Source organism: Paroedura picta, chromosome 3 (genome assembly GCF_049243985.1).
Source record: "Paroedura picta isolate Pp20150507F chromosome 3, Ppicta_v3.0, whole genome shotgun sequence".
Lineage (NCBI taxonomy): Eukaryota > Metazoa > Chordata > Lepidosauria > Squamata > Gekkonidae > Paroedura > Paroedura picta.
In genome coordinates, this window is record NC_135371.1 from 18,302,512 (window position 1) to 18,324,709 (window position 22,198).

Consider the following 22,198-nt stretch of genomic DNA (forward strand, 5'->3'; position numbering starts at 1 on the left):
AGATGGCTATAAGGAGGCTATAAATGAATCATAGAATCATAGAGTTGGAAGGGGCCATACAGGCCATCTAGTCCAACCCCCTGCTCAACGCAGGATCAACCCTAATCTAATCATGCCAATTAGATTCACTAAACGGAAGTAATAACATACCTCACTGTGCAAGATTCCACCCTGTTTGTACTGGTAGGTACCAAAGAGAATCAACCACAGAAGCCAATGCTGTCTAATTGAATTAACTGATATCACATAATAGATTTTTAAAGGCTTTTGACAAATGCAATTGTTCATTACTTTGAAGAACATAGAGGTGTTCCCCCCCCTGTAGGGCAAAAACAAAGGACCTCTACCAAATGTGAAATTAAAATATATATTTCTCATTTCCTGTAAAGTGTGTTTAGTTTGCAATATCTTCATAGTCCCCCAGCTATTTCACCATGCCATTAATTAAAAAGGGGGTGGAAGAGGAAAAGAGTTTACATAACAGGGTTGTCACTTCTAAGGACTTCAGAGAGATCAAAAGTACCTCCCCCCAAAAAGTGTGAAATCTTCCCTTAGGAACACTTCTAACCCATATTCAAGTCGGAGGATGAGTCGTCGGCAGCTGGCAAAATGTATTTTGTCAAAGAAAATTGCAATCTTCGCCCCCTCAAGTGGAATTGCAGTTTATAAGGTGATCTTTAAGAGCATAGAACTTGGAATGGGGCAAACCAGGGGGGGGAAAAAGATTTCGAACGGGCTGCTGAAATTGTGCCTTGCCAGTGAAATGCTATTTGGCAGCATTTGATGTATGAAAAGGATTCTGTGCAATCGCTAATCCAAAACCAGAGCTGGATTTATGCGAAAGGTAAATAAGCTGCAGTTTAAGGCGACAGATTATGCGGGGCCTTTAAATACCAACAAAATACAAAGAAATGCTGGATTCCCGTTTGGGGGTAATGCTTCAGGGCCCCTTGAACTGGACAGAGCTTAAAGCCTCGGAGTGCCTTAATCCAGCCCTGATTAGAGCATCATTGTGGTCTTTTATGGGTTCTTTGTAAATGTTGTATTTGCATTGCAAGCAGCCTTGGCTTCAGGAAAATAGAAAGGCAGCTTAAGTAATGTTTTAGACAAGTCACTCCTTATTTCCATTCAGGCCGATTCCGCACGGCCAGAAAAGGCTGAGAGAACGGTCATATGGAAACGGGGCAAATCCCCGCTTCTCCATGACATAGCCGCTGAGCAGGCCCTTTCCTGAGCTTTCTGCGGATCAGGCCCTCCGTTGCCCCAGGCTAAGGGAATGCAGATTCTTCCAAGGTCCCTTAGGCACTGCAGGGGCCAACAGAGCCTGTCTTGCAGTAGGCCCGTGTGGACAGGCCCTATGTCAGCTCAGAGGGCGAAAGAATGCCCCAGTCAGCTTTGCAATGCTTTGCCGCACCACAGGGCAGGGTGGACCACAGCATTCATTTTTATTTTGCAAAATAAAATGTGGGTGCCCATCCCAGTCAAGCCTCATGCCACAAACTAAGGAGAGTTCCTGGCCCAGCCAAACAGGGCAAGGAGAAGAGCACCCACACCAGCCCCATGCCACGTGCAGATGAGGGCAACCAGTCCAGTCAACTGTACATGGCGAAGGGTGCCTGGGGGCCTTTTGGGGGGCGGGGCCAGGGTGGGGACCTGTATCACCCTCTGCCCCTCTCCCCACTTTCTGCAGACCAGATAACCTGGGTTTTAACCCTAGTGAGGAGTGTAGTATTGTGTCTCTCTGGAGAAGTAGCAGGTAGACTTTCTTTACAGTGGTCCAGACCTGGGACAATAGCACTAGTGCTTGATACTAAAACAAAATTGATGCCACAAAAGAACTTCAGTGTCATGCTCCTGTCCTTCTCGTCATCCATATGTCCCTCCATCAGCTTGCATCTCATTGAACTACACATTTGGAAGAGATCCACAAGGCATCTCCAGATCCAGCATTGACACTCTAGCTCACACGTTCGTACTCAGAAGAGTAGTTCATAAGGAGGCTTTGAGACAAATCACATGTCTGAAAATCACATGTCTGCAAATTAAAAAACAAAACTGTTTAGTATTGTCCAGCCAAAGGCTATAATTAGGTTGTCATATAATGTAACTTCATGTCAAGTCTAACTGGTGTCTTTTAGCGCACCACTCAGTACATCTTAGGGAAGCTACACAGTATGACAGCTTACAATTGTTAACTTTTGCATTATAAACTTGTGCACATCCAGATAAACCAGATAAGCCTAATAGCCATGCAACCAGCAATCATTCTGGCAGGCCTTGCGACAGAAGAGAAAGGTTGCATTTCTTTGGCTAAGTGTAGCTGGACCATTCCAGCTTTATTTTCAAAGGTCTAATCAATCAGGACTAACTCGATCTCCCCTCCCATTCACAGCTCCCTTGTGAACTCCATGATGAGAGTCAATTTAGCCCTAATTGTTTCTGGTTTCACTGAGCCATTTGAGAAGCTCTGCTTTAATGTGGTTTGTTTTTAATAGACCTGACATTATCATATTGTACTCCACCCCACGGGTTCTGATTTGAATTCTTCTATGAGTTTTGTCAAGCTTTGGTGGAATATGGGATATCCTGGATCCAGCTGTCAGCTGGCTATGGTGTTCAAAGAGCAATGTGGGCTACTCCCTCTCAGCCAAGCTGACCCCACCAGCTTTGTGAGGGTAAATGAAATAACCCCAATGCAAGAAAGGTAGGAGGCAAATGAAACAAAGGCCTGGAGTATCTGATACAACTTCACCCAGGGCCAGGGTGGGGAGCTGCATCATTTGCAAGGTTGTATCTCCCTCTGCCCCTCTCCCCACTTTCTGCAGACCAGATGACCTGGGTTTTAACCCTAGTGAGGAGTGTAGAGTCTATTGTGTCTCTCTGGAGAAGCGGCAGGAATGATACTATAAGAAGAAGAAGAAGAAGAAGAAGAAGAAGAAGAAGAAGAAGAAGAAGAAGAAGAAGAAGAAGAAGAAGAAGAAGAAGAAGAAGAAGAAGAGTTGGTTCTTATATGCCGCTTTTCCCTACCTGAAGGAGGCTCAAAGTGGCTTACAATCGCCTTCCCTTTCCTTTCTGCACAACAGACACCCTGTGAGGGAGGTGAGGCCGAGAGAGCTCTAAAATTACTGAAGAAGAAGAGTTGGTTCTTATATGCCGCTTTTCTCTACCCAAATGAGTCTCAAAGTGGCTTCCATTCACCTTCCCTTTCCTCTCCTCACAACAGACAGCCTGTGAGGGAGGTGAGGCTGAGAGAGCCCTGATATTCCTGCTCGGTCAGAACATCTTTATCAGCGCCGTGGCGAGCCCATGGTCACCCAGCTGGCTGCATGTGGGGGAGCGCAAAATCGAACCCGGCTCAACAGATTAGAGGTCCACACTCCTAACCACTACACCAAACTGGCAAACCACTACACCAAATTAGGAGCAGCACAAAATATATTTTTCACCATTTCAAGGATGTTACACAAATTTCAGAATCCATACAACAATATGAAAAAAACCCAGGAAACAATCAAAAGGAGATGTTTGTGTCCAATCGCTTTCTGCTATAGCTCTATCACATGATATTCTGAGTAGACTGGTTACGTATTGGATGAGGGGAAAGTGCACCAATGTACTCCATCCTGCCAAACGTATGGGCATTTATTTGAAGGTACTTTATCAAGACCACACAAATCAGCAATCTAGCTTGGCCATACTGAATGGATGGATTTGCCATGCCAAAAATGATATGTCACTATGTTGAATGTTTAGGAGTGGTGGGGGGAAGGAAATAAAAGCCTATGGATATCTGACAGAGGAGGGACAAGAGAGCATGGGAGGTCAAACTGTGACTCACCAGATATCCATGGATTACAATTCCTATGAGCCCCTGCCAGCAGCAGCACACTGGCAGGGACTCATGGGAACTGTAAACCATGGGCATCTTGAGAGACACAATTTGTCCACCCCTGAAACAGAGCATGGGAAGTTCTGGGGGAAGAAAGTGAGTTGCCTAAACAACAGCCAAATCCTGGGTATCACCATCAGAAGCAAGAAGAAAGGGGTCGAAGAGCATCTTCCTCTAACGCTGTTGGGAAGTTGCAGCCTGATATTCCCACTGAGACCTGGCGGGAACAAACAGACCATGGATGAAATGGATACCTTAAGTTCAGAATGATATTGAACATAGTAAGGTCTAAACTTGCCTTGACTCGGATTGTCAAACTAGCCCAATCTTGCCAGATCTCGAAAGCTAAGTAGGGTGGGAGGACCAACCAAGGAAGTTCAGGGTTACTCTGTAGAACCAAGCTATGGCACACCACCTCTGTTTGAATCTTGTCTTTAAACCCCTGTGGGGTTGCCATAAGTCAGCGGTGACTTAATAGCACTTTCCACCAAAGTAGTGGTATGCTAATGAATTAAGACATCATAGTACCTAGGAACTAACAATGTCATACCCAAGATCTCTTATGGCTGTTCTGTGGTATGACACATAATTGAGCAGCACAATGTGTTTCACTCTCATATTATGAAACACTGATTCTACTACTTGGACATACAACAAAATGTTTTGCCTCCTACCTTCCAGCCATCGCAGATGAAAAATTCTGAATGACCGCAGCCATCTCCAGTGTATGCTTACTTAGAGCACAATATTCGCAAGTGAATGTTTTCAAATAAGCGCACACAGCATGGTAGGTTGAGTCCAAGTAGGTGATCTGTCTTAGTACTCTTGACTGTGTGCCAATTCTGCTATGCATGTGGCCAGCAGCACAGCCAACAGATTTGAGATTGTGCGTCTTTAAACTGTTACAACAATCAGTGTGCAGTTGTTCAGGAATTTCAAAATTTAATGCTTGGATCTGAATAACAGTGTAGGGGCAAATAACTCCACCCTGAACAGTTAGATCTCAACGAATTCTGGATGTTCGGGACGGAAAAATGGTCTTAAGGCTACCAAATAAGGTAAGGAAGTAAATCCAGAGGGAAAGGAACTAAAAAATTCAAGCATTTTATCACAAGCCTCTTGTGGCGCAGAGTGGTAAGGCAGCAGAAATGTTGCCTGAAAGCTCTGCCCATGAGGTTGGGAGTTCAATCCCAGCAGCCGGCTCAAGGTTGACTCAGCCTTCCATCCTTCCGAGGTCGGTAAAATGAGTACCCAGCTTGCTGGGGGGTAAACGGTAATGACTGGGGAAGGCACTGGCAAACCACCCCGTATTGAGTCTGCCATGAAAACGCTGGAGGGCGTCATCCCAAGGGTCAGACATGACCCGGTGCCAGCACAGGGGATACCTTTACCTTTACCTTTAAGGCTACCAGATAAGGTAAGGAGGTAAATCCGGAGGGAAAGGAAATAAAAGATTCAAGCATTTTATCACATAGTTTTACTTCAACTGAGATCAATGCAGATTTTATCAACTTGCCAAAAAAAAGGATGAGTTTTTAAGGGAGAGAGACTCTCTGATGATCCATATCCACCATGTTTTATGTTAAAAGGCACAATTAGGAAGACTTCTTGTCTGCTCTCCTTGGCAACAGATAAAATAAAGCTACATAACACCTACTCAGAGGCTCTGCAAAAAATTAAAAATAAATTAATCCCAGCAAGCTCTGATGGAGGAAGGAACTCTTTGTTTTGTTGTATTATTTAAGAAGTCGAAATGTATACAAGACGGAAATATCACTTGAAACATCCTAATGAAAGTTCCCCAAGGCCCATGGTACATACGGGCAAAACTCAAGAACCTTTGATCGAGTTAAAATAAAATCAGATTCCTGAAGAACAAAAGAACATGATAGTGCCTTCAGTTACAAATGGTTATTGTTTAAAAAAATAAAAAAACGAAATCTTTATTAGCCTAAGTGCACGGGAGGAAAAAAAAAACATGAATTCTTAATACAAAGCAGTATTTGACTTTTAAATTTCATCTTAAGCTCACCCATTCACTTGGAATGTGATTACAGAGTAAATTAAAAAGTAATCACATGTGAATTACATTTCCTTATGAATGTAATGACTTCAGAAGTCTGATTAATGTTAAGCAGGATCTGCTCTACCTTATGCATACCGTCCCAGGTGAGATGAGTGAGCTAGCTGTTACGCATTGATTTAATTTCTTTCCACCAGTGAAATGCTACCCATATACAATACGCCATGTTGTGAGGCTTTGTCCAGCAAATGCTCCTCCTCCGGGCATTTGGCTGAGGCCAGGCTGAGGAATTAGGTGTCTCTCGTTGTGATGCCTCCCAAGCGCTGGACATCTAAGCAGGGGTACCCCTCCCGAGGGTGGTGGGTGCGTTGTTACCCGGCATGGGTAGGTGCGGTGGGGGGATTAGGTAGGATTTTACCGCCAGCACTGTATTTTATCTGATTTTATGGAATGTTATTGTAAACTGCCATGAGCTGGCAGGGTCCGGGAGTGGCGGTCTGAGGAAGTGTGCTTGCACTCGAAAGCTCACACCTGGAATAAATCTTTGTTGGTTTTAAAGTTGCTACTGGACTCTGATTTTATTCAGCTTCTAATCTGGCAAGATGGGTTTGATTCCCCACTCCTCCACATGCAGCCAGCTAGGTGACCTTGGGCTCCTCACAGTCCTAATAGTGCTGTTCTGACCAAGCAGTCCTGTCAGGGCTCTCTCAGATCCACCTACCTCACAGGGTGTCTGTTGTGGGGAGAGGAAAGGGAAGGCAACTGTAAGCTGTTTTGAGACTCCTTCAGGCAGTGAAAAGCGGAATAGAAAAAAACAACACTTCTTCTAATACAGTACCAGCCATAACCTATAAATATTAGTCTTTCCTATAGTTATCAATTTTTCTGCCTTTAGCCAGAAACATTAGAGGAATAGAAAAAGTTATGTCAGCAACAGGATAAAACAGGATGCATCCATAACATGACGAAGCCCTGTTAAGAATCTCAGAGGAGTCCTACCTGAAAAACCTAACTAAATCCACCTTTTTATATGTAGATTATGTAGTGTTGAAAGCCATAAGATGAAATATTGTCTCTCTAATATTTGGTAGTTTTATGTTGGTCTTTCCCTAAGGTGTCAAGAAGAACAAAATTTACAATTAAGAGACCACTTTGGTGCATAATGTGTGTGTGTGTGTATGTGGAAGGCAGCCCCTGAAAGAATTAAGTCCTGGTTTAATTCCCTAACCATTAGGAGAAGTCAATTCTCATACAGCAATACTTAGATTTTTCTTATCGCTAGGGATACCAACCACCATGTGGGCCCTGGAATTCTCCTGCAATTAAAGTTGATCTCCCAACCACAAATATCAGCTTCCCTGGAGAAAATGGCAGGTTTTGAGGGAAGACTGTAAGACATTCCAACCTGACTGAAGTCCTCCAACTTCCTGGACTCTGCTTTCCCTAACCACTATACCCAAATTTCCAGAAATTTCCCAAGTGGGAGTGGTCAACCCTACTTCACACCCCTCCCCCCACTCTGCCACCATGTCATGGCTCCTCTCACACTGAACACTTTGTTCACCATTTCCTCGCTATGACCGTTTATGCACTGGAGGTTTCATGCCAGGCTGAAGGCTGGAGTTTTAGTTGTGGCAGGTTGTCCCACCTCTTCCTGCACCCACATGGGGGAGCACTTGGCCTGGTGCACGTCGTCCGCCCCTGATTTGTGCTCCTGCACAGGAGCTGGGACAGTGAAGTTCCCAGTGCATAAATGGTCTATAATGGTCACACCGCCAATATAAAAATCAAGAAATGGTTTAGGCTCGGCCCACTCCCTCCTGTGTTCTCCCAACTCGACTAGCTACCCTATTTCCTTTGCTAGCTCAGAGTTCTTTCTACAGTTTCTTCTCAATCTACCTATTGCTTTGTGCCACCAGCCCACAATGAGGTCAGCCACCAAGCTAGGTTGGCCAGCTGACGGCAGGAAATGGAAGGGACGGGGCATGGAATGTGCCTTCATTGCACGTGACATGATGGGGATTTTACACTGGATGGATTTTGTTATTTGTTAACTGCCGCAAGCCAGCTATGGGAGCGGCGGTATAAAAATCAAATAAATAATAAAAATAATAAAATAATAAATACTTCTGGGGAACACCAGGAGTGACATCACACAGCACTGGGAATTTCTAGAAACTCTATGGTTTTAGCAAGTTTCATCTGAAAAGCCACAGAACTGGATGCCAAATCAGAGATGAATTAGTGGGCTGGATGGACCGGTTGTATGGTCCAGTATACAGCAGCTTCATATATGATGCATTACACTCTAGCTTTACAGCTTCGTCACTGAAAATGCATCTTCATTTACTCACTGCTTAACAATGGAACTCGTGCAAACATCCATCTTCCAGTCATCAAGGGCCGGGTTCATATACAAACGTATGAAGGTGCCTTACGCTGTCAAATCATCGACTCGCCTATCTCGGTGTTGCCAGGTTGTATTGGCAGCAAGCATCCTTTTCCAAGACCCGTTTAACCCGAGATGCCAAGTACCGCCTCTCAGACCTTCCTCTTTCAAAAGCGTGTCCCTAATCAAGTCAGAACTGAAATGATCGACATGTTTGTGTGAACTCCGCCGTTAAGACACTGCAAGTGTAGCGCTGGAGTAAGATCCCTTAAGCTTGCACTGGCAAAAGTTTTGAGATCAAAAGATACCGAAAGAAAAAGGCAAAATAAGTCGCTTTGTAATTGCTCGGCTTCTTAGATATTCGGGAAAAAGCACATAACAGTGTCTGGAGTATATACTTTGAAAACAAAAATAGGTATTCGAGCTGCTGAGTTGGCACCACTGGGGAGTATCATTTTATTGACTACAAATAATTGGCCAGCCATTTCTCAAACCCGGTTCTAAATATATCATATTGCAGTCTAGCATCACCGTAAAACAAGCTTGCCTGGCAACAATTGCATTGTTGTTGTTTCCGCGGCTTTTTCTGTGTGCAGCAGGTGCACGTCGGGGCAATGTTTCCAAGGTGAACTTGGCTTGGGAGATGTTTAAAGAAGGCACAGACGGAGAAGCTGCGATAGAGGTAGATCCAGGCAGATGGCATTCCAAGCCGACGTCAGGTCACATGCTTAACCTGCTTCGAGCAAAACCAAAAAGCAAGCTCCAGCTTGGTATCAACAGAAGAGTTTCTGTAAAAAATTATTATTAATTTATATACTGGCTGTCAAAGTTCACGGTGCTTTACAGAGCGACTTACCCAAAGGAGAGCTCTTGCCTTCTGGTTAGATCTCGAGAGCGACCAGGCACGAAAAGCATGAAATATAAGACAGAATCCATGGGACAGAATTCAGTTACGCATGTTTAGCCATCTTCGACTTTCAACTCAATCCCTTCTGTTTCATAAAGGTAAAGGTATCCCCTGTGCAAGCACTGGGTCATGTCTGACCCTTGGGGTGACGCCCTCTAGCGTTTTCATGGCAGACTCAATATGGGGTGGTTTACCAGTGCCTTCCCCAGTCATTACCGTTTGCCCCCCAGCAAGCTGGGTACTCATTTTACTGACCTCAGAAGGATGGAAGGCTGAGTCAACCTTGAGCCGGCTGCTGGGATTGAACTACCAACCTCATGGACAGACAGCTTCAGACAGCATTTCTGCCGCTTACCACTCTGCGCCACAAGAGGCTCTACTACTTTGTTTCATATACACACATAAATACTTGATTATTGGTACACTGCATTTGTGTAATTCCAGAGGGTAGCCGTGCTGATCTGCAGTAGAACAGCTAGATTTGAGTCCAGAGGTGTCTTAGGGACCAACCCAGGTGTTGAGATATGTGTCAAGATTATAAGCTTGTTTGGAGGTTCTAGCAGGGGTTTGAAGCTACCATATACCCTTGATCAAAGAATGGAACTTTCCTTCTATCTGCGATGGCCATCCTCTTCCACTGAGCATGGAACTTTGGGAGGGATGCAGATGGAATGGTGAGGGTGGTAGGGGTCACTGAAGCAGTCGGTGGGAGCTTAAATGGACTTCGGGGAATGGTTGAGGACAGGAAGGCCTGGAGGATCTGTGTCCATGGGGTCATGATGGGTCGGACATGACTCCATAACTAACAACAACAACAGCAATTGAGACTGGATAATACTGAGAGGAATTCTGGGGACAGACTGTGGCTCAGTATCTGGACACTGGCTTTGTATGCAGAAGGTCCTGGGTTCAATCTCCAGCATCTGCAGTAGAAAGACCAGGGACCAGGCCATGTGAATAAAAAAAAAACTCAGCCTGAGACCCTAGAAGGCTTCTGCCCATCAGAGTATATGATACTGACATTTAAAGACCAAGGGTCTGATTTAGTAAAAGGCCACTTTGTGTGTCCAAAACAGAATCAGGCCTCCTTAAATAGCCCGAAAATCATCATGCTTCAATACTGTCTCTCCAAGGTCAGGACCTCCCAATTTCACTTGGTCCACAGCTGCACTGAAGGATTCTGGGGCAGCTTATTTCCAAGGACCCATTCTGCACTCCACAAATATATATGCTAGCTTTCGATTACAGCCTCTTTTTAAAAAGAACTCTGGAGGATGTCTATTAAAAGAGCAGAGGGGGAGAAAAGCTGTCCCGGCTAGCAAGCATCCCCTCTGCCTTAAATAATACAGCCAGAAATTAATTGGTACTAATTCACTCGCTCACAGTTGTACCCGAGATGTTGCTCATAAACAGCAGCCACGGTTCCCTGATTGCAGATATGTAATTAATTCAGGAAAAAGGCTGCTAGAGAAATAACAATCCAATACAGCCTCAGCAGGTGTCAGTGTAGTCAGGAGAACATATCGCAGTAGGATTGCATGGAATTGCCACAGTACCTTTGACTTTGCAGCTACCGTCATGGGGAGGAAAGAAAAGAAGAGGAACAATGAAGCTCTCCCGGAGGCAATTAAGTGGTCATCCCGGCTGGGGCGGTCGCATTGATTTTGGTGAGACGGGACAGGCCTCTGACCCCACTTGGGTTTCGTCTTTCCCCTACTTGCACAGGTTGTCGCTTGGCTGGTAACTGTGCCTATTAACCTAACGGTTTGACGCAAATGAGCATTAAGTTGGATTAGTTTTTGGAAGCGGAGAGATTTTCTTCCTCTTAAAAGGAAACGCGGAACAGTCAACTTGGACGGGTGCTTTGTTTGGAGGCTTGCCAACTCTGGCCAGAGAAGTCCCTGGAGATTTGGGGGAGGTGCCTGTGGGAAGGGGAACTATGGAGAGGTCTTTCACATACAGCTGTAATTCGGTGAATTCTCCAAACCCCACCTGGATGTCAGCGACACATTGTGAGAGGTACTTGAGAGAGTATAACAGAAAGGCCAGGTTAGACCTCATGCCTGGCAATTATAGGAATGGTTCCTATGCTTATACTCAAATGCAGGCAGAACTGTATTAATGTGGCACCTAAGGTACACATTCAATGCCCCTATAATGCTCCCACAGAAAAGTTACAATGCCCTCTTTCATGAATTCTAGTGTTCTGAGCACTCAAGAAGAAGAAGAAGAAGAAGAAGAAGAAGAAGAAGAAGAAGAAGAAGAAGAAGAGTTTGTTCTTTTACGCCACTTTTCTCTCCCTTAAGGAGTCTCAAAGCAGCTTACATTTGCCTTCCCTTTCCTCTCCCCACAACAGACACCCTGTGAGGTGGCTGAGCCCTGATATTAAAAAAGGTAAAGGTATCCCCTGTGCAAGCACCGAGTCATGTCTGACCCTTGGGGTGACGCCCTCTAGCGTTGTCATGGCAGACTCAATACGGGGTGGTTTGCCAGTGCCTTCCCCAGTCATGACCGTTTACCCCCCAGCAAGCTGGGTCCTCATTTTACCGACCTCGGAAGGATGGAAGGCTGAGTCAACCTTGAGCCGGCTGCTGGGATTGAACTCCCAGCCTTATGGGCAAAGCTTTCAGACGGCTGCCTTGCCACTCTGCGCCACAAGAGGCCTGATATTACTGCTGATATTATTGAAGAAGAGTTGGTTCTTATATGCCACTTTTCTCTCCCTGAAGGAGTCACAAAGTGGCTTACATTCTCTTTCCCTTTCCTCTCTCCACAACAGACATCCTGTGAGGGAGGTGAGGCTGAGGGAGCCCTGATATCACTGCTTGGTCAGAAGAACTTTATCAGTGCCGTGGCGAGCCCAAGGTCACCCAGCTGGCTGTATGTGGGGAAGTGCAGAATCAAACCCAGCACGCCAGATTAGAAGTCCGCACTCCTAACCACTACACCAAGCTGGCTCTAAAGATTCCCTGCAGCTCAGACAACACAATACAAGACCCTGGAGGCAACAGAGTATCCCCTCTTATGTGACAGTCTAATGTCAAAACTTAGGATCAGTAGGCCGTTGTTATGAAGTGCTTTACACAGCAGCCAGATTCAACAGCTTGTACTGAAGCATCCCCCCCCCCACAGAGCACTTATAGTGCAATCCTAAACAGAATCACACCGTTATTTGACTGTAATGGTCTTGGAAGAGCATAACTCTAAGACTGTTTAAGACTGTGCTACCAGTAACCTTTTCACAGTCATGCTCAACCTAAGGACATCTGCCATTCCTAAAAGATTAACTCGAGCAATGGAAGACCACTGCAGATGCTTAAACCAAACTCCATTCTGCCTCACACCAAGAAGACTGCAACACCACCACCGTTTTTCTAACGCACAGGCTATATTTACTAAGGCGGTGCATCATTCTCTGTTCCTCGGCATCTCTATTAGATGAGATTTCTGGCATCCATTTCCTATGGAAACGTTCAGTTTTGACAGCATCAAGAGAAGCACACAAAGGATATGGCCACACCTGCGACTGCCACACGCTCAGGAAGTGTGACGGCCCTTCCCAGCTATACTACTTGTCAGTTCCACTTTCATAAGCTACTGACAATTTTAAGCATTCAGGATGGTAGCACTTATAGAAGCCACCAGTAGACTGCTGCATGAGTAGGCTGTCCCCATACCTCTCCCACCTATTTCCGACCTAGGTAATTCTGCCGCATATGGCAATGAACAATTGTTGGTAGCATAAAAGCCCTTCCCCACAATGCCTGGGATGGCTGCCAAGGCAGGCACAACACACAACAGGTTGCAAAGCTGTTCCAGCTGAATCGTCAGTCTGCCACGGAGCCACCAACGGAGCAACTCATGGGATCGGGCTGTAAAAGAATAATGTCTATGAGACATATTGGAAGGGAACGTTCCCACCCCGGTGGCATTTTATCTTGAGCAAACGCAAGATTGCACACATTTTAACACTGTCTGTCGCAGCAGAGATCTGAGACAGATATGGCAGGCAATTGTTGTGCTCAGATGGATTTTATCTGCCATAAAAATACAGCTACCCTTTTAAAAATCACCCTCATAAAACTCAGAAATGTCATGTGGTTTAAGGGATGTGCATCTGACAGGCGCTTTCAGAAATCAAAATGCACAGCTAAGTAAACTATTGTTGCCGGAAGAAGCCTAAAATCTTATCGAGAGCCATACTGAATAATTTTCTAATTTTTCAGAAAGGCACCAAACAAATACAAATTCTCACAAGAGGGATTCTTCAGTACACATTTCCATAGCTATTACACATTCATTAAGACAAGAAAGGAGGGGGCAGAGGGGACACCCAATTGCCTACTTTTAGAATGCACAAACAAAAATCACAAACACACACACAGAGTATACATTTATAACCATTCTGGAATTGACTTCTGCATTCACTCAAGAGGCCATTCCAAAAGTCAACATATCACCTATACTACCTAAGAAAAAACTAGCTTAAGGAGACCCATCCCTAAAGAGAACTTTCTGAGCTGGAAGTTTACTTTGTCATTGAGGGGAAAATCTTAAGCAGACCTGTTCAGCAGTCCCATTATATCATATGAGGCTTACTCCCAGGAAAGTGACGTTAGGACCACGCCATAACCTATCAATCTGAAGTCTGGTTGATTATGAAAATTAAGATCAAAGGATGGAAAACTACTGGATCACAGCACCGTCTGATGGCACGGGTGATGGAGAGAGAAATTAGATTGATGATAAATAGATGACAGGTGGATATCTATCTATCTACCTACCTACCTACCTACCTATTGAACTTTTATGCCACCACTTCTGGCCAGCCAACTTGTGGCAGATCACAACAATAATTCCAACACCAAAAGACAAAGAACAATGCTATTAAAATCATCCCCACCTTCCCCAACCCACTCTAATCCTACCTCCTATTTGTCAGATGTCCAGGGGAGATGTTTTAAACTGGAACATCAGAGGAGGGTGAGAGGAAAGTGAGAGGAATATAAATATATAATATAATATATAATATATTTTATATAATATAAATCTTAGAAAAAAGAAGTTAAAATTATTAGGTGTTCTGGGAGTCCCTGAGGCAAAGTGGAGGTATGGATGTGATCAGTGCTTATATAGATGACTATTTGAACACATGAAGCTACCTTCAACTGAATCAGGCCCTTGGTCTATCAACATCAGCAGTGATCATGGGGTCTCAGAGTTCTTCCACGTCATCAATGAAATTATCTTTTTTCCCCAGCTAGAAACGGCAGGGATTGAACCTGAGACCTACTTCTGGCAACACAGATAAGATCCCATATAAACAGTACAGCATATGAGAGAGAGAGAGAGAGAGAGAGAGAGAGAGAGAGAGAGAGAGAGAGAGAGAGAGAGCTTTATGCAGTTTATCTTTTGATGTTCCTCAAAGGCAGCCATATCTGGAATAGGACAAATGACATTTGTTTGACCAGCTTTGCATCAGAACCTAAAGGAAGTGCTGTCTTTATATTATTGCAAGAGAAACATTGGAGGTTCAGGGAAGCATCAAAAACTCACATTAACTACCCCACCTATAGGAGAATTCCATCCCATCAAGTTCCTATTCATCCACCAAAGCTCATATTCTAAAAATGAAGGCTATCATGCAAAAGCAGCCATTTTTGACTGTCTCAGAGAGAGAGAGAGAGAGAGAGAGAGAGAGAGAGAGAGAGAGAGAGAGAGAGAGAGAGAGAGAGAGAGAGACTGTGTGTCCATGTTTGGCTGAGACCATAAACAAGCAAAGGAAGACGCCAAACTGGTCAGTCAATGGTACTTACAAGTCACTTGATCAAACCCAACACTTCAACTTCTTTACCGAGTTGATGCCTCTTCCGACTGCCATATATTAACATACATTTGGTCCAGAAAATTAATCATTTAAGAAGTGTATCTGCTTCACTTACACAGGAGTCATGCCACAAAGACCGAGTGTGAAGTGACATCGAGTTCCTTTAACTGCTCTGGGCAAAACCTTAGCCTTATTAAGCATTTTAATTGCATGTTTATAAGGACGGCCTCATTAACATATGCTGGGAGCAGAATATTTTCTTGACGGCTTGCCAGTTGTGAGGTGAGCCAAGTGTGCCCTCAAATCACGTGATCGTGATTGTAAACTACTTCTCAGAAAAGCAATCACATTTGCTCAAAACAAAAGTTTCCATCTGAAAGGCTCCTGAAGAATTGATTCCAGGAGTCAAAGAGAGATTCCAGGTGTCTTCAAATTCTGGAAAAGCCACAGAAGAAGACACATCTCCTCCTAGTTCAAGATATGTAGCCGTAGAAGGTCTGCCTGTGGTTTTGAAATTGGAAAGCATTCTGCAGGTGGTCAGAGGGAATCAAAGGTTAGAGCAGTGACCATCATTGGTGAGATAGTTAATCCTTTGCTGGTTTTGCACTTACTTTGTTTCTTCCGATATCAATCCTGCTGAATTCAGATTGATTTGAATCTGGGTCTTCCTCTTTCCTGTCCCCCGAATTGAAACATAAAATGTTCTGCAGTGTATTGGGGAAGCTCGGAACAGGAAGAGGAACGGTGGTCCCGAATCTGCTTGATTATTTTTCTTTTCCTGAATGAGCAGGGGGGTGGGAACAGGTGAAGTCCAACTGGGATTAAAAGTGCTTTATTTCTTGTCTTTTAACTCCCGAGTTTGAGCAAGCAAGGGGAAGAGCCAAGTGCAACATGAGGCTGCTTATTTCTCTTTCTTTTCCTGAAGGGGCAGAGGCAGCAGCAGCCTAACACAGAAAAATAAATCCAACAGGTAAATTTCTGCTGAGAGAAGGGTGGGCTTCTGGAGCCCAAAACGAGGGCAAAAATATGTCTTGGGAGGGACGTCTTACGACCGGGAACCAGGAAGTCTTTGAACTGATGCCTTGACCAATCAGGGACAGACTGCTTTTCAACATCACTGTTGGAGGCATGGGGCAGGAAGTTAGTCTGGCAAAATGCAGAACATCTACACTTATACTGGGGGCTTTCAAAGCCAGCTCTTCAAATATAGTGACTTATATCCACTCCTGGATATAGCGGGGAAAGGCCGGGTCACCATGGATCAATCATGGATGTTGCAGAGGGAAAATTTAAAGATGTTCCAGAGGGAAAATCAAAATGGAAATCAAATACAATGCAGAGGGGAGGGGTTTATTCTGGCTGAGAGAGGATAAAAAGCAAAGTGAAGACTCGACCCAGGTTTCTTATTTCTAAAGCTACAAACTCAAGGTGAACCTTTCTAAACCAAAAGGAACAGCAACTGTCTTAAGTATATGGTCAAATGAATACACAAAACAGCTTTATCATGTCAGACAATTGGTCCACTTAAACAAGTATTGTGCATTTAGACTGACCATGGCTCTCTGTGGTCTCATTTTGAGGTCTTTTCCTGCTTCAGTCCCCAAGACCACTTTTTTAAAAAAATGATATGCTCTACCGCTGGGTATGGAGCCTCATTCAAAATCCTTTGTGTCACTATATTTGGCAGTCACTATTCCCCTGCAATAGGGTTATACAGCCTCAAGCGCTTTAGGCTGACAACTCAGCTCCTCTTGGCAGAGACGTGATCACCCTTTCAACTGGGTTTTGAAGCAGCCTCTCTTTGTAGCATCTCCCCTCCATGCATACACACACCTTTCTGCTGTGGATATACATTGGCCTCATGGTGTAAACCTCATACATGAGCCATAAAGAAAGTTCTGGCTCATAAATGCCTATGCTACAGTAAATGGTGTTAGTTTTTAAAATGCCATTTGACTCAGTTGTAATTAGTATACCTCGGTGAAACAGGAATGGCAAGAGTTTACACAAAAGGGTAGGCTCAGACCATCCTCTTTATAAGGTGATAACCAGTGAAAACCCAATATCCTCCTGCCTCACATTTCAGAGCCTTGTCACAGTACCACAAAGAAGAAAAGGGATTCAATAGCTAAATAAAAGCCATGAAAAGCAGTGATTCATAAGCCACATACAGCTCAACTCTCTCATCATTTGCAATGGGATACAGGGATGCTTCATAGGTTTTTTTAAAACATTCATTTAGATTTGTGTAAGTGGCCTTGGTTGCCCCTGTTTCATTACTGGTTCCGTACATTGCTTTGAGCTCTGCGCATAAATTGTACAATTTTATACATACAATTGATATCATTTATAGGTATAAATTATGCATAGTTTTGATTTATTGATGCACTAGGAACACTGAAAAAAAAACATATACTTCCCAGGAAACACTCAGTGCAAGGAAACTGAAAACGGCATTAAATGAAGAATCGCTGGCTCAATTTGCTCGAGGGAGAAGCAAAACTGAAACTGAGATTCTCAAGCAAAAACAGCAATGGTGACCAGATATACAGCTGATCATCAGTAGCTAATAAGTAATGTAGGACTTATTATGTAAGGTAATAACACAAAATAGCTTAAAGACAACAGTAAGGAAACATTCATATAGATCAAACACATTTCAACTAAACATTCCTCTTCAATGATCTCCAAATGACAGTGCTGTTCCTTAAAATCAAACCTAACCAAAAGAAGGGCTATAAAGCAGGGGTAGTCAACCTGTGGTCCTCCAGATGTCCATGGATTATAATTCCCGTGAGGACCACAGGTTGACTACCCCTGCAAAGTGTTATTGAAGGGGCTTAGCCTGAATATTCTTAATATTTTACTATACATATACATGGAATTTTTAGAAACACCATCTTTTGGAGATTACTGAGGACAGTTTTCCTGAATTCTGATACAGGGTGATGGGGGCAATGACAAAATGGCTGGCATGGGAGAAGCAGCCAACAACAAAATGGCTGCCATGGGAGGTGGAGCTAATCTCAAAAATCAGGGAGTGAGTTTATGCATAACTCTAACAATAACATTTCACCATATCACACAGAAGGCCTGATTAACAGGATACTTTTTGAAATGAGCACAGAGTTAAAGAATACCAGTGCTGTAAGACTGTAAGACTCAGTCTTGTGTGAGGGACATACCTATCCCAGGCTTGTTCACCTGGCAAGAGATGCACTTGATCTTGCCCTGCCCAGCACAGAAAGGGATGGGCTCAGCTGGTATTGCCTGAGCTCACCCCAACATGGCATGGCAAGAGATGCATCCGGCCCAAATTCATCTGCCTGATGTGAAAGAGGATGGGCCCAATCCAGTCACAGAAGGCGCCCAGCCAAGACACATGGGGCTGGATGGGTGGGCTCATTCATCCCTCCCTCATTTGGTGGCTGGATCCAGGGCAGACTGGGTATATACAATGCACTTAGAAGATTATCCCTCTTTTTAGGTTTGCACTCTATCACTCTCGCACTAAAATCAACGGCCATTTCAGGCCGCCTAATTTTGGAGGGGTGCTCCTGTTCTGTTTATCATCAAGGCATTTGGATTCTGTGCCTCAGGCCCCAACATGTTTAAAGCTGGCCTAGCTTGCCAGAATCTTCCTTTTTGCAGCCTTGATCCAGTTTGCGCATTCTTTCTTTGTGTTCCATCTCTTTGTTATTTCCTGTTCTTTTTGTTCTTTTTCTGGGCATGCCGTGGGGGCACTGGAGTGCTAACAACTGACTGATTTAGGTTAATACAGATCCCAGAAGCATATCGCGAGGAACGTTTGCTGTTTCTTGAGGCACACCCTGGAACTACTTTATTAGCATACACAGGAGGATTCTATCAGAAACCAGAAAACTTTCATAAAACTCATTTACTCCTTATCTTTCGGCTCGTCCCCTGCTGGATTCATAATTTTAAATACATTTTAAAATTATGACTTTGAATATAAACGCCCAGGGATCTCTCTCTCTCTCTCTCTCTCTCTCTCTCTCTCTCTCTCTCTTTTTCATAGCATCTATGTCTTTTTCAGATGTCATCACACGTTGGTTAATTTGATGCCACATGCTGCAGTTAAAATTTTCTCAAGCACAATTATTAGCATGAACAACTTGATTGAGATCTGGACTGAGCTTCTGTTTCACACTCCACTGCAAGTATTTAAAGAGGCATGGACTTTTGGGATGAGCTGAAGAGCAATGGTCAGTGACTTGCATTAGCCAATGACTTGCAGTCTGTGAATTAGTTTAGGATATCCAGGACCAGCCTACGAGTTCACATTTAGTGTACATTTCTGTTACTTTGTCTAAATTATGTTTGTAGTTCTTTGCAAGCCTTCAGTGTCTCTAGTCTAGAGAAAAGCAGGATAGAATAATTTCAATAAACGCATCTGTATCTGTGCTCATATGTAACTTGTGAATTGTTTGGACAAGGCCGAACTTGGGCATGGGAAGTATGGACAACTATCAGCCTGGAAGAGGGTTGATATTTAATGTTAAAAGCTGTTGGGTTAGGTTTGATGACCCCTTCTTTCATCCCCCCCCCCCCCGTAAGCAATAGACAGATGAATCTTTCTTTTGAAACTATTTTCTTTTCTCACCCCAACTTTTCAAGATCATTTTTGCATCAAGGCCATAAAAATGGTATATATCACATATAAACACCCACAAACAGGGAAGAATTTCACATTACTGTTCCTAAGCCAGGTGTTATCTGTTGTTGGCTCAGTTTGGAGTAAAGCAATACAGGGATGAGGGGTCATGCAGGTAATTTCCTTCTGTTAAGGAGCGCTATGGTTGTTCCAAGCAGCTCCGCTTTATTCCTGCCCTTTTTTGCCATGCTGTCTTCCTCAGAGTCTTTGTTTTGGAACATTTTGAGTTAAGCGCTATAGCACTAAACCAGTGTAATAATTCAGTGCTGTAGTGGCACCATTGAAATGCCCTGACTCCATGGAGTCAATATAATCAATATAGTACTGAAGTGCTATATTGGTTTAGAGCTATAGCGCTCAACTTCGAATGTTAAAAAAAACCAAGTCTACAGAAGTTCATATGGGTGACAAGGGGTGGGGGTGGGGAAAGGACATTGTAGGAAATGCTTCACTTTGGGGGCCTTTTCAGTCCTGGCCTTGACCAGGTGGAATGAGCTCTCAAGCTAGCTAAAGGCCCTAATGGAACGATCAGAGTTCCACTGGGCCTGCAAAATGGAGCTCTTCCAGCAGATCTTTGGTTGAGGTCAGAGTCAGGAACAACGGGGGACCTTTCTCAGGTTACGCATACTCCCCCCTGGGGGGTGGATGGTTATAGGGATGGGGGAGAGATTATACCACCAACCTTGTTTTATCTTCTTTTGACTATGTATTGTTGTTTTGTTATGGGATGGGGCTTTATCATCTTTTATGGGGAGGTTATATTGTTATATACCCCACCATGAGTCTCCGGAGAGTGGTGGGCTAAAAATCTAAGGAATTAATAAATAAAAAATAAATAAATGCTATGGACATTTTAAACAGCACACAACAGCATTTCAGAAGTACAGTGAAAGGGTAAAAAACAGATGAAAGCAGTTGCTCTCCAAAGTGGCTCAATTATGCTTTACTAGCCTGATGCAAGCAGGTTTGCATGAACAGGTAAATGAGTTACACTAGCAGCCGGTTACTAAAATGAGTCTGCCTGAAATGACAGGGAAAAAATCCACTAGCAACCAGTTATTAAAGCAGAATACAAAGGCAGTGTGAAAATGGCCAACGTGAAAGAATGATCAATGACAGCCACGAAAATAAGCACGTGTAAAATTTTACATGACAGAAAGCATAAAAATGGCTCATCCTTTGTTCAGAGATGTGCATGCCCTGGTGTGCAGGTGCAGCCCTTGCAGATACATCATAAACATCCCAAGAAACGCCATCAACATGCAAACGTAACACTCTGATCAAAACCCTCAAAAGGCTAACTTGTTTGGTCCAAAAATTTGAATGGGACCCCACACCAATCAATTTGGCTTACAAAGTCCCCTCCTTCATTTTATTCTAACTGCAGCCCTGTGCAACGGATCAGGCCGGGGGGCATGTGACAGACCCAAGTTCACCGAACAAGTTTCCTTGGCAGAGTGGTAATTCAAACTCCATTTTCCCAGATCCTAATCATACCACCACACAATGATAGATAAATCTTTGAGACTTCCTGCCGCACAATGTTACATGACACCCAGAATAACAGCCTGTCCCAGCAGTGGGAGAGCATAATTCATATAGGAAAGACAGGATTGTGGAGTACATCAGCAATTCACGGTTAGGACTTTGACAGTAAACACCTGGAACAGTTTGGGAAAGCTAGTTGCAAAGAGCAATCAGTCATCCGATGTCTGCCCTTTGCTTTGCTCATTTCCATAAATATGGAGAATTATTTGTTTAGTATCCACCTTTGGAGGCATTACAATATAATCAGAATTCTGAGAAGCAGAAGGGTGATGCTCTCAGGGAGGTACACCATCGTAATGTCTGAATAGGCAAGAACAAAGATACAAAAGGGGAACATTGTCTTCTTGTTGTTCTCAAGAGGTGCTCAAGAGGTTTGTGACACTGCCTTCTACACTCTACACCCAATGGCAAAATATTTTCTTGAACAACTGCAGGTTTGGATCCAACATGAACAAACCCTTATATGTTTCTAATTCCACTTAACATGGGAATCCTCTAATTCAGCCCAGTCATACCCATTAGGGTCCTCTGTCCCCCAGCAGCATTATCTGGGGTCATGGGGGGGGCTGTTGTTGGTGGGGAGTATCAGTTAAAATCACCCTGCCCCTTGCTTCCAAGTCTTAGGCTGGTTCCAAGTTTATACTTTGAAGCAGTGGTCCCCAACCCCCGGTCCGGGGACCGGTAGCGGTCCGTAGATCAGTCGGTACTGGGCCGCAGCTCCTTCTCATCCTCCTCCCTGGCTGTTGCCTCAGGGGCTGCCCTGCCACTCTGCCACTGTTTCACCTTTGGTGCTTTCCAGCAGCTGCCATGGCTGGGGCTCCCCCTTGCCGTGGCACTGCGCAGCTGCTGCTGGCAGTGCCCCCCAGCAGGAGGCGGGAAGTCAGGGGCACTGTCAGGAAAGCAAGTGGATCAGGGGCTCAGCTGGTGGTGGCGACGTCCC

General features: G+C 44.2%; 1 protein-coding gene and 1 long non-coding RNA gene across 7 annotated transcripts in view; both read right to left on the minus strand.

Annotated features, from left to right (window-relative positions):
- The window catches only part of FHIT (fragile histidine triad diadenosine triphosphatase), a 1,226,786-nt gene that overhangs the window by 427,168 nt on the left and 777,420 nt on the right, over positions 1-22,198 (minus strand). The window lies entirely within an intron of this gene.
- The window catches only part of LOC143831724 (uncharacterized), an 86,197-nt gene continuing 65,954 nt past the window's right edge, over positions 1,956-22,198 (minus strand). Inside the window, exon 3 of the long non-coding RNA XR_013228945.1 lies at positions 1,956-2,035. This is a non-coding gene — a long non-coding RNA (uncharacterized LOC143831724). The remainder of the gene's footprint in view (positions 2,036-22,198) is intronic.